The sequence below is a fragment of the Martes martes genome (genome assembly GCF_963455335.1).
Source record: "Martes martes genome assembly, chromosome: Y".
Lineage (NCBI taxonomy): Eukaryota > Metazoa > Chordata > Mammalia > Carnivora > Mustelidae > Martes > Martes martes.
Window position 1 is genome coordinate 5,239,354 of NC_137907.1, and position 11,960 is coordinate 5,251,313.

Below are 11,960 nucleotides of genomic sequence, written 5' to 3' on the forward strand. Positions count from 1 at the left end.
ATCTGGTGAGGCTCCCAGCCACTCACGGGCGCCAGACTCCACGCATTCTCAGGCACGCTGGCGCCTCAGGGACCAAGATCTGGTTTCTCTGCCTTACTCTCTCTGGCTCAGCACCAGGGGAGGCTGTCCTGGGTCCGGGGACTTAAGTTCCTGTCCCTAGCTGCCCCGATTCCCACAATTTCCCCCCACAATCCTTTGCTCTTTTGAGTGCTTTCAACCAGACTCCAAGTTAATGTTGGTCCCCAGACGCAGGGCACTCTCGTATTGGGGTATTCCTTTCCAATCAGTCACCTCTGGTGGCTCCCTCCCCCTTTTGTTTCTCTTCCGATATCAGTCCAATGTTCTCACTCTGCTTTACCTGCCCACTGGCGTCTTCTGCCCCTGTAGAGATCCAGATGTGTATAATTCTGTTCTCATGCTGATTTCATGGGTGATTGGAGTTCTTCAGTAGGTAATCAGCTCACTTTAGGGTACAGGTTGAAACGGCACCTCCTCCTACTTCCCCGTCATCTTGTCTCTCCTCTGGTGGATAATCTTTTTAATGTACTGTTGGATCCTATTAGCGAGGATCTTTTTGATAATATTGGTGTCCATATTCATCAGGGATATTGGTCTGAAATTCTTCTTTTTGATGGGCTCTTTGCCTGGTTTGAGTACCAGGGTACTGCTGGCTTCATAGACTGAGATAGAAAGATTTCATTCTCTTTCTATTTTTCTATTCATTTTCCTTCTATTTTCTGTTTATCTAAAGAACCCCTTAAGCAAAGGCATGGGGTCATCATTGTGGAAGTTCCAACAAATGCTAGTATGGCAAATTTTTAACTCATCTTGACTGTACTTCTCCAAATGCCTGTCCTGCTGGTAATGCCCAGAGATGAAGACAAGTATTGTGAGTAATAAACATCCACTTGGACACCGTGCCTTATCTTGAGAGAAGCCTGATGCTGCTTGGGCTTCCAGAGTTTATTGTACACAAAGTGGTACCTCAATAAACCTGGGGAGATATGTCATCACCACTGAAAAACCGGTTCACAGGGCTGTAAATGAACAAAAATCATACTTCAGAATCTCTGTTACTGAGTCAGTAATAACTTCATCTTACAATAAACCTCACCTCTGAGCAGGCTTTAGATTTCCCTCATGGCATTTGATCAAGCATGAGAAAAGAAAAGGTACCATCATGGTCTTTGTGTGTTATGTGAGGGAACAGAGACTTGGGGACTATGTAGACACAGTCAGCATATGAGAAACTGGGCACTAAATTTTGGTGCCTTGATTCCAAACACCACACACTTTCTCTCACATCTCCACTGCCTGGAAGGGGCTGTAAATTTCGACTCTGAGTTTGGCAACAACTGTGGCTTTAGTCCTTGCTCTGGAGCCTCCTGTGGGGAGCACATGTTAGATGAAAGACATCAGTCCCAGTCCTTGCTCAGCATTCAAGTACTTTTAGCATCCAATGGGTATTTCCCACACTGATGCTTCGCTGTTCCTCCTTCCCTCACTCCAAAACTATTTTGATTACAGGCAGTTTCAGAGAGAATCCTCCCACAGTCTTTAAAGTCTGGAGTTCTGGAGCAGTGCTTTTTGCTGTGGCAGTCAGGCCCCAGGGCAGTCACATCCCACACTGTCCACTGGAAGAGTTGAATAAAATTCACTCCAAATTACCCCAGTTGGGATCTAACATTTCATCTTAGATAATGTTGACAAAAGTGGAAATGCAGTTCCCTTGTGGATAATCTGTCTTCTTCACCTGGGCCAGCCATGGTTTCTGTGTGATTACCAGAAGACACTATCAAAAAAAAAAAAAAAAAGGAAGAGAGAAAGAAACAAACAAAAGATGTTCTCTTCAGGGATTGAGCATTAAGGTGGGCACCTGGCTTCCTTCTGAAGAGGAAGAAAGAATAGGCTATGTGTTGCAAGTTGGAGGAATAAAAACTCAGCAATGGGAAAGGAAAAGCACCACTTAGGTTTCTCTCAAAGTGACCACTTAAAATTGTCTTTTGCTGTGTTATGTGGACCTTTTGAAGGAGACAGACTTAGGTCATCATTTTGGATAAATATAAATATAAAATGAGACAAATTATGTATTGAAGTTTCCTTTTTGATTATATATATATATATATATATATATACACATACATATACATATAAATATATGTGTGTATGTATATATATATATATGAAATATGTTGTATCTGAATGGACTTTGTTTGCCCTGTCAGTGTCAATGTTTCCCTCCACAAAACAAAGTCTGAGACAGCTAGACTCCAGAAACTCCTAGAAATCCATAAACTCCAGATTATCATCCCCATGCCATCAACAGGGAGGCTCTAAGGATCAAGAGAGTTACCTGGTGGATTCCATGAGTGAATGCAGCCCTCAGAGCCGAGGGTTGGGCCTCATGAAGAAAAAGATTCCTGAGGGCATAAGGAAGACACTAGGCACATCAGGCCATGGGGTATATGAAGGATCAAAAGTTTCAAGATCAGAAGACTAGGTAGAGTGTCCTCACTTCCTGATCTTGCTGAGCTGGGAAGGAAATATCTGCATGAGTAACAGAAGACTAAAAGCCAGCAAGATTTTGGTGATCATGTGCATCTGACTCGGCTGCTTGAGGGACAAGTGTGGAAGGAATTTGCACAGAACACCTGTATGGCTCATCGGATGCAATGAGACTGCAATGGCTGGGAGATACTCCCTGATCAGGAAGTATACAGGTTGGGGGCCTATGCTTGTGAGAGCATTCTGCTAAGTAGTTACTAACTCCTCTGGCCCAGGCATGTTTGTAGAGGGTAGCTCAGGATGTAGTATTGGGCCCAGTGTTGACTCAGCAAGTCCTGGGTCAGCCAAACCACAAGATATGTCAAGTTCCTCGGGGGTGATGGGCTGGGTCTTGACAGATTGTGGAAGACAGAGCTGTGGGTACAAGGGAAATAGGCTGAGAGCTAACCTCTTAGGATTTGAGTAGAGCTCTGGAGGGCAGTTGACCTGAGACTTGAAACCTTAGCTTGGTGGCCTGGACCATTCACAGTCTACTTCAAAGGAGCAGAGACTCTCAGTGCTGGAATGAAACATCGGGGCACATCAAACTATACGCCTTCATTTTATTTATTTATTTATTTATTTATTTTTATTTAGATTGTATTTCTTTATTTGACAGAGAGGACACACAGAGAGAGAGCACAAGCACGAGAGTGGGAGAGGGATAAGCAGACTCTCCACTGAGCAGGGAACCCAATGTGGGGCTCCATCCCAGGACCCTGGGATCATGACCTGAGCCGAAGTCAAATGCTTGATGACTGAGCTACCCAGGTACCTCTATACACCTTCTTTGTAGAAAAGAGAAGACTTGGCTTCATTTTAATACATAAGAGGAAAATTGTTGGATAATATGGTTGTTCTATATCCATTTTTTAAAGTATTTTTACTCCCAATGTGGGGCTCAACCTCATGACCCCAAGATCAAGAGTCACTCACATTTCTTATTGTGTCCGCTGGGTGCCCCTATGTTTAATTTCTTGAGAAAACTTGACACTGTTTTCCATAGTGGCTGCACCCATTTACAGTCCCACCAATAGAGCACAGTTCCCTTTCCTTCACATTTTGGCCAAAATTCTTCTTTGGACTGCTGAATATTAGTCATTCTAAAAGGAGACAGGTGACATCATTTTGGGCTTTGATTTGCATTTCCCTGGTGATAAGTGGTGGTGAACATCTCTTCATGTATTTGTTGTCCCTCTGTGTGTTTTCTTTGGAACAATATCTAGTCTGAACTCTGCTCATCTTGTAACTGCTATCTGTTTTTGTGTTATTGAGTTGTATGAGTCCTTCAATATTGTGGATTTGAGACATTTATCAGTTAGGTAGTTTGCAAATTTTTTTTCCTCTTCAATATGTTATCTGTTCAATGTGTTGATGACTGAAGATTTCCTTTGCTGTACCGATGGCTTTTAGTTTGATGCAGTCCCAGTTGCTTATTTTTCACTGTAGCCTTTGCTTCTGATGTCAAATCCAAAAATCAGTGTCAAGAAAGATCTCAAGAAACAATCTTCCAAAAAATTGTGTTAAGAGGATGAATGAATAGATCTATCCTGAAACCTCTGTGCCCCATTGTTTTAATAGGTTCTTGACTGGCTCAGTCGGCACAGCATCTGACTCTAGATCTCAGAATCTGGAGTTCAAATTTTGGTCATGATGCTTATTATAAAAAGGCAAGGGTGTTAATAACATTCTACCTAATTTCCAGCTAGGTATTTTATGGGTGTTGCTCTTTTGTTGAAGTCCTTGCCACATTGTGACTTCTTCATTGTGGATCGGGTGGGAGAGACATTCAGTTACATTGCCTTACTTGAGGTTGTCCAGTGTTTCCAAAGTCACTTATAGTGGAGACTGTTGCTTCCCTATTTTACATTCTTGGAGCTTTTGTTGTAAATCAATTGACTACATATGTGTGGCTTTTCCCCTGGGTTTTCTACTCTGTTCCATTGATCTATGTCTGTCTATAGGCCGATACCATACTATTTTCATTTCTACAACTTGGTAATACACTTTGGATTCAGAAATCATGATGCTTCCAAGTTTGTTTTTTCTCCAGATGGCTTTGGCTATTCAGGGACTTCTGTGATATTATTCACTTTGTAGGATTATTGGTTTTATTTCTAAAAATGCCATTAGATCTTGATGGGGTTTGCACTGAATATTTAGATTGCTTTATGCAGTGTGGACCTTTGCATTACATATATTCTAGTGCTCCATTAGCATGGGATGTCTCCAGACTTCATTCTGTCTTCTTCAAATTCTTTCATTAATGATTTAAGTTTTCAGTATGTACTATTTCACCTCCAGGTGAAAATAATTCCTGTGTATTTTATTCTTTTTGAGTGATTATCAATTAAAATTATTTTCTTAATTTCTGTCCTTGATAGCATGTTATTTGTGTATAGAGATGAAAATCATTTTTATATATAGAATCTATGTCCTTATGTTTAGGACATAATCCAGCTGTTAGTTCTACAAGGATTTTTGTAGAGTCAATAAGGGATCAAGATATGACACCATCTTCTCCTAATAAGTAAAAAATAAGCTGGGAATATAAGTTGATGTCTTCTAACTGGGAAAAGAGGATACAGATACACTGAGTGATAGTTTTCAAATTGTCTAAAATGTTTTATGTTTAGTGTAAGCAAAGGAATCCATAAACATGGCTTGTTATCTTTTACTGCTTTCTTGCAACCAGATATACAGAGCTGTGTTGTGGACCAGTTATTTCCCACACTATCCCACTGTACACCCTGTGCCTCTTGGGAAGCATCCACCATTCTCCCTAGAGAATTCTATCCTGGAACCCAGGGCCTGACTCAGCTACTCAGAAAATATTTCTTGAAATAGTGCATTTGGGAAAAAGCCCATTTTCCACAGATTTCCTAGAAGACACACTCCAAAACGTTGAATTTTATGGAACTGTTTTGATCTCTCTGTGAATCCTTGAAGATGCCCTACATTGATTGTGTCTTGTTTTGCAGACAGATAAGGGAACTCCTGCAATGACTCCTGTGGCCACCCGAGGGGTGTTTGTGCTCTTAACAAGAACACGGACACTGCTTCACCTCCACAGAAGATACAAGTTAACCTCCTTTTGGGCTTCCTTCACAATCTCAACGAATTTCTTCAAGGAGAGAATACATATTATTCTACAGATTCTTGCAGACCTATTGACAACCCCCTACAAGTGACAACCTAAGGTACTACAGTGATTTAACTGCATCCGTTCTTACAACTACCAATACATAAATTTATAAATGATTGAATGAAGGCCCGTGGACCCTTCCCTCAGAAAGACCAAAAAAGAACCTCAAATGGGTCACAGATCTAAATTCAAGAGCCAAAACGACAAACTCCTGAGAAGAAAGCCTAAGAAGAAATCTTTGTGACCTTAGCTTTGGCATCTGTTTCTTAAGGACGACACAGAATCAACAAGTGGAAGAGCAGGTACATGGGTAAATTGGTCACTGACACGATTGCCTTTCCTCGGGACTCCACACGTGCTCCCAGGCACCAGGCAGGAACTGTACCACTCATTTCTTTCTACATCTCACTTAACAGTATCCATTACATTCTCCAATTTAAGGATGGGGTCTGTAGCTTCAGAGCCCTGCTTGGGGTCACCCAGCTACAAAGAGGCTGAGTGGGGGCCTGAAATGCTGTCTCTCTGCCATTGGACTCTGTGTTCCATGCACACGGCTCGCCCCTGGAACTCAGAGGTGCACAAAGCTCCACATCCAACCCCCAGGCCTGGAGACCTCACTGAATTCAAGGGGCGGTGGTGCCACCTCTGACTGGGGCTTGTCCTGGGTCTGTTGTCTGACAATGCTGTGCCTTGGCACTGAGAACTCTCCCAGTACCAGCCAGCCTTTTTCTGGGTAGGAGGAGATTTCTCCCTCGGTACGAAGGCTCACATAACCTCAGAGTTGAGAATTCTCTTCTGAAACATCTGGATGCAACCTTCTTGTGAGGCTGGTCCCACAACGCTGGCAAGGCCCTGGGATAAAATCCTGCCTGTAACTCAATGTGGACCATGGAAAGGGGCAGTTTCTTAAAGCCTTGGTTTCCTTCTTCATCAAACCGAGACAGCATTTCTACCTTCCACATGGAATTGTTAGTGGGATTGGCTGACGTGATGGATGCTCTCAAAAGATACTCAGTAATCCTTAGCTTTACCTTCTAAAATTAGCCCACAGGAAGCACATTGCTAACATGGGCTCTGGGTCTCTGCCTTACTGTGTCCCTTCAGCCTGACAATCCAGGCTCCCCTGACTCAGTTGTCCTTCGAGAAAGACTTCATCCCTTCCAGTATGGGATCCCATAACACTGGTGCTCATCCATCAGACCCAGGCCAGCCCTGGGAGAGGATGTCACCTGGAGCTTGTGTCCTGGACATGGACAATCGTCAGTGTGGAGACTGGCAGACTGGAGCCCCTGGAACTGTCACCTGTTTTTGGAACAAATATCGGGGTACCTTGTGATGGTGTTCTTTGTCCCCCAAGCAGGGAAATTAGCTACCCTCAGTTCCATCATGACTGTCCCACTTTTCCCCCACCATGTAATCATTGGTACATAGCATCTTGGCTTCCTTGGCTCCCTGGGTCCCAGAACCTTTTTGTGGTTGGAGTTGAAAGTATTTTATGGGTGCCATTTTTGTTTTTGATGGACTTATTGGTAGGAGGAAGCCTGGCCACTCCCTATAAGCCAACACAAAGCCTGCACCACTGACCAATATGGCAGCACCTGGCCCATGGCAGCCCTTCCCCTAGTGCACAGAGCTCTCCTTTCTCGCTGAGTCCCACTCACTAGTGTTTCTCTCTCTTCCTGCAGGGAGAGCCCCAAATGTTCTCTCTCTAAGGATATCTTCTGTGCCTGGTTATCTCCAGGTTATGGCAGAGAAGACAGGAATTTATGACGATGGTCTCTAATATAGTGTCAGATCAAGTGGACTCCCACTTACCTGACTTGGAGAAGGAGAGGGGTCTCAGCAGGGAGCATATTTCCCTCTCTAAGACAAGCTTAACGAGGGATACCAAGGTTGGTGTTGGCAGGGTCAGGGGGTCACAGCTATAGCATCCTGAGGGGTGTGGATGAGTGGATGAGGTATGTCCAGTGTCAAAGCCCCTGGTTGAGGCTCTGTCCATCCTGAAGCTTCCATGAGCAGCCAATGTGCTTTGTAAAGGCCTGTCTTGCTCACACAAGTTCAAGTGGTTCTTGCTGTTGCCACTAAAACTACATCTGGATGAACACTTGTCTGTAACCAACTGACCTGCACTGTCTTTAGAGGTTCCTCCCAGAGAGGATGGTGTTCAGGCAGGAAGTACAGGGAGCAAGCTGAGAGGAGTGGCCTGGCCTGCACCCGTCTGATGGCCTGGAGCATGGTCTGGTTGTTCTAGTTAGCATCTGGGTTAAGGACCACGAGGGGCTGGGGTGACTGGAGAGTGTCACGAGACAGGGCATGAGTGAGGTGTGTTCCAGGACACAAGGCAGGAAGCTTGTGGGAGAGGACATATGAGAGGGGGTTGTGGGCAGAGTCTTCCCTTCTCTATGGTCACTCCCAATACCCCGATGGCATCACTGGTGGCTTGTCCACCTCATGATTTCAGGTCTCATCTATAGAATCTGGGATCCCTCCTTTCCAAAGCAAGGCTTCACCTTAATAAATAGAGCATAGAGGAGCCAGCAGCCAGTCCCCCCAAAATGTGGTTAACGTGTGTTCTAGTATTGGTGTTTATAAGAATCACTCCTAAGGAAACAGAGATTTGTGGCACCGACATGCTTATCACTTACATTATGAGAGTCAAATGATTGGAAATGGCTTAGTTGTTCAACAGATGGGGCTGCTGAGTGCTGTCACGGTGAATGCCCAAGGGGACAGCAGCGACAGTGCCTGTCCACTTTTGGAGGCATCAGGGAGAACAAGACTGCAGCCCTGGACCATTCCCTGCCCCACTCTGTCACACACATGTGCATGCACATGCGCACAAACACACACACTACACTTACAGGGAAAGGCAGGGAAGACGGACACCGTGTGTTATGGGCGATTATTTCTTGGTAGAAGGAACATGCCTTCTCTTTTCATATTTAAATCATCATTTACTACATAAACATAGTCTAGACAAAACCTAAGGAACTACTTACTTCATTATCTAACTTGTTAGCAATAAATGATAATATTTAAGATATGATTTTAATATTTTATAATATGCCCATTAGAATAGTTTAAACATAGTCTATCCAGGAAAGTGAAAGAATTGAAAGTGGCTCATGGACCCAGACATTTCTCCTGTAGTTTCTGCTTTTCAAGGCATCCTTACGAAAGGGAACCCTATAACAGATAATGAAAATAGTTCATTGTGGGAATTCCCGTAATCTTTGTTCATTCAGGAACATTTCCATGTAATAAAATGTTATTTGTATATATATTTTTTAGATGTGAAACACTCTTATGTTCTGCAGACAGACAGAGAAGGACATATTGTAGGATTCCAGGCACAGGAAAATCCATGACAAGGTAAAGTACGTACCAGAGACAGAGAGAAGAGCAGTGGTTGCAGGGACTGTGGTGAGGGAATGAGCAATGAGTGATTAGTAGCACAGGTGTCTCTGTGATGGAAATGATGTAGAAGTAAATGGTTGTGCCAAACTCTGAATATACCCATGAGACGTCGATATAACATTGAAAAGGCTCTGAGTAAGATTTTATGTAAACTCAAATTCTACTTTATTTATTTATTTGTTTTTAAATTTCATTTATTTATTTTGACAGAGAGAGATCACAAGTAGGCAGAGAGGCAGTCAGAGAGAGAGGGTGAAGCAGGCTCCCCACTGAGCAGAGAGCCCGATGTGGGGCCCGACCCCAGGACCCTGAGAACATGACTGAAGGCAGCTGAAGGCAGAGGCTTTAATGAGCTGAGCCACCCAGGCGCCCCAAATTCTACTTTATTTAATGAAAAAAATCTATTAAGTCATTATACAGGTGTATATAAATCAGAAATATTACAAAGAAGGCAATGACAGGGGAGGGGAAGGCATTGTTTGGGGCTGCAGCCTGTACCAGCTGCTGCTCAGGGGATGAGGCTGGTTGCTCCGCTGAGGAAGCTGGTGATTCAGGCCATTCAGGAACTCCAGGAGCAGGGACAGGACACTGCTGGACCTCCAGTTCAGGCAAAGACGCTGCTGGCTCTTCCATCTCAGGAGCGTGAATTAGAGCTCTGACTACCACCTCCACTGGCCCCAATAGCACAGGTGAAGTCACTGCCCTTCTTGACTGGTGAGCAACAGCAGCAGGGACTGGGTGGGCCAGCTCAGGCTCCAAAGAGGCAGCAGGTGACAGAATGGTTGTTGGGACAGGTTCCTGAGGTGGATCAGGATCTTGCTCTGGGGCTGGTGCTGTAGCTCCAAGAAGAGAAAGTACCATCAGCATGATTGACTTCCCTTTTGCCTTATAAATAAATGAAACCTTTCCCCCCACTCAATATGGCCTGCATTCAAGACCTAATCCTTGGAAAGTCTCCCCAACTGAAGCCCATGGAGACAGGGATCTGAGACTACTCACTCCTCTCAGACCAATAATTATCTACGGAGGCTTACTCAGTGTGGCCCACGCTCTCTCCTCCTCAGGCCCACATCAGTCACCCCCAGTCCTCCTCACCCCCAGCCTCTGGTTTCGTGAGCTCAAGGTGTTGCAGCTGTGAGAGCAGAAGGTGGGCACGATGCTCCAGGTCTGAGCCTGGCATATTTAGCCCCATAAATGACAGCAGCATATTCAGGCTGAGAAATTCTGGAAACCAATATCCCAGGGAACCCCTGTGGGAACCTGGGCCCCTGGATTTCCAGCTCCTGTCAGAGACCAGTCCTAATCCTTCTCCACCTGTTATCTGTCAGTCCTGCCCAGGACAGGCCTGGTCATAGATGGCAGGCTGGCAAAAAGGCATTATGAGTAGGAGTCCTTGATCAATGGTGTGAGAATTTCTGTCCTTTTGAGGGTAACTGGACACACTCCTCAGTCTGTCTCCTTGCTCACTTGCCACTTGAATTCAACCGCATGTGCCCAGGGAGTGGTGGTGTCTGGCCTCACTGCATACACCACTTACTCTGCACACACCATTTACCCTAACTGCACACACCACTGCTCTGTAAATATCCAAATAAGGACGGAACAAAAGTACTCTGCCTCTATGCAGTCCTTCCCAGCACCCTCCCAATACCTCAAATTTTGCATCCTCTGCCCATGTGCTGCCTTATTCACTAGGTGCTATGAGTGGGTCTCCTTCCACTGACACTAATCTCCCACAGGTTGTAGGTTGTGTGGTCCTTGACCTCTCACTTGGTCTCCTAAGCACCCTCTGAACACCCAGTGTCCAGGTTCTAACAGGCATCTGTGTGATGGTTCCTAAATCCTCAGTTCAGAGTCCTAGAATTGGGGTAGAGATAGGGCTGGCAGGGGGCAGGGATGGAGAATGACCCTCTTAGGGGTTGAAGCTGTCCTCCATCCCACTATGCTTTTCCACAGTGCTCAGACACCAACCACATCTCCCCAGGACACCTTCTCATTTTCCAGAAAAAGGTCTCAGACATTTACACTAAAACAGGAATAACAGATGTGTGCATGAAGGTCCACCAGGCCCTCTAATTCACAGTACCTCATGACCCTGGTGGAGAGGGAAGGCCCTCCTTTATCAACTGAAGCTCACTCACACATTCCACTTCTCCTGAGCTCTGCTGACCTCATTATAGCTGGAGAAAATGCACCCATATCTAAAGGAGGCCAGAGGGCATCACATGAAATGTCTTGTGGATGCTACCACTCATCTTCTGAGCCCCGGCTCGTCTGCACCCCTGGGGTGCTGTCTGTTCTGTGTAGGGATCATATGAAGCTCCTATATAAACGTCTTCACTGAGTGGGATTCCTGAATGCTTGATGATTGAAATGGCACTGAGCCCATCACAGATATCTGAGTGGGCCTGTCCCCCTGCTCACACCCAGATATCCCTGCTCTGTATTCACCCAGACACAGACCCGAGATGGAGTCTCAGATCTCCCTTTCAATGGCAAAACAGCTCAGCTCAAGACCATAGTATTAGTGAGGGATGAGGCAGAGGCTTCGTCATGAGGAGTGGGAGAATGCTCCAATAGTGTGACCACAGGCCCTTTAGCAGACTCCTCCAAAGGAGCAGGCAACCTGGTATACTTTCCCTACATGTCCCCACTGGTTCCCTATAATAACTCTGCCCCAGTTAAGACAAACTGAGGCTTGGGGAAGTTTGGAGACATGCCAACGTCTCACAACCAGGCATTGGCCAAATCACACTTGGCAGTTAGGGGCAGGGTGCTCACCTTGCAAATAGGAGGTCCAGCACCCCTTGGGTGGTGGCAAAGGCTCGGTATGGAACCAGGAACAGGTAGACAG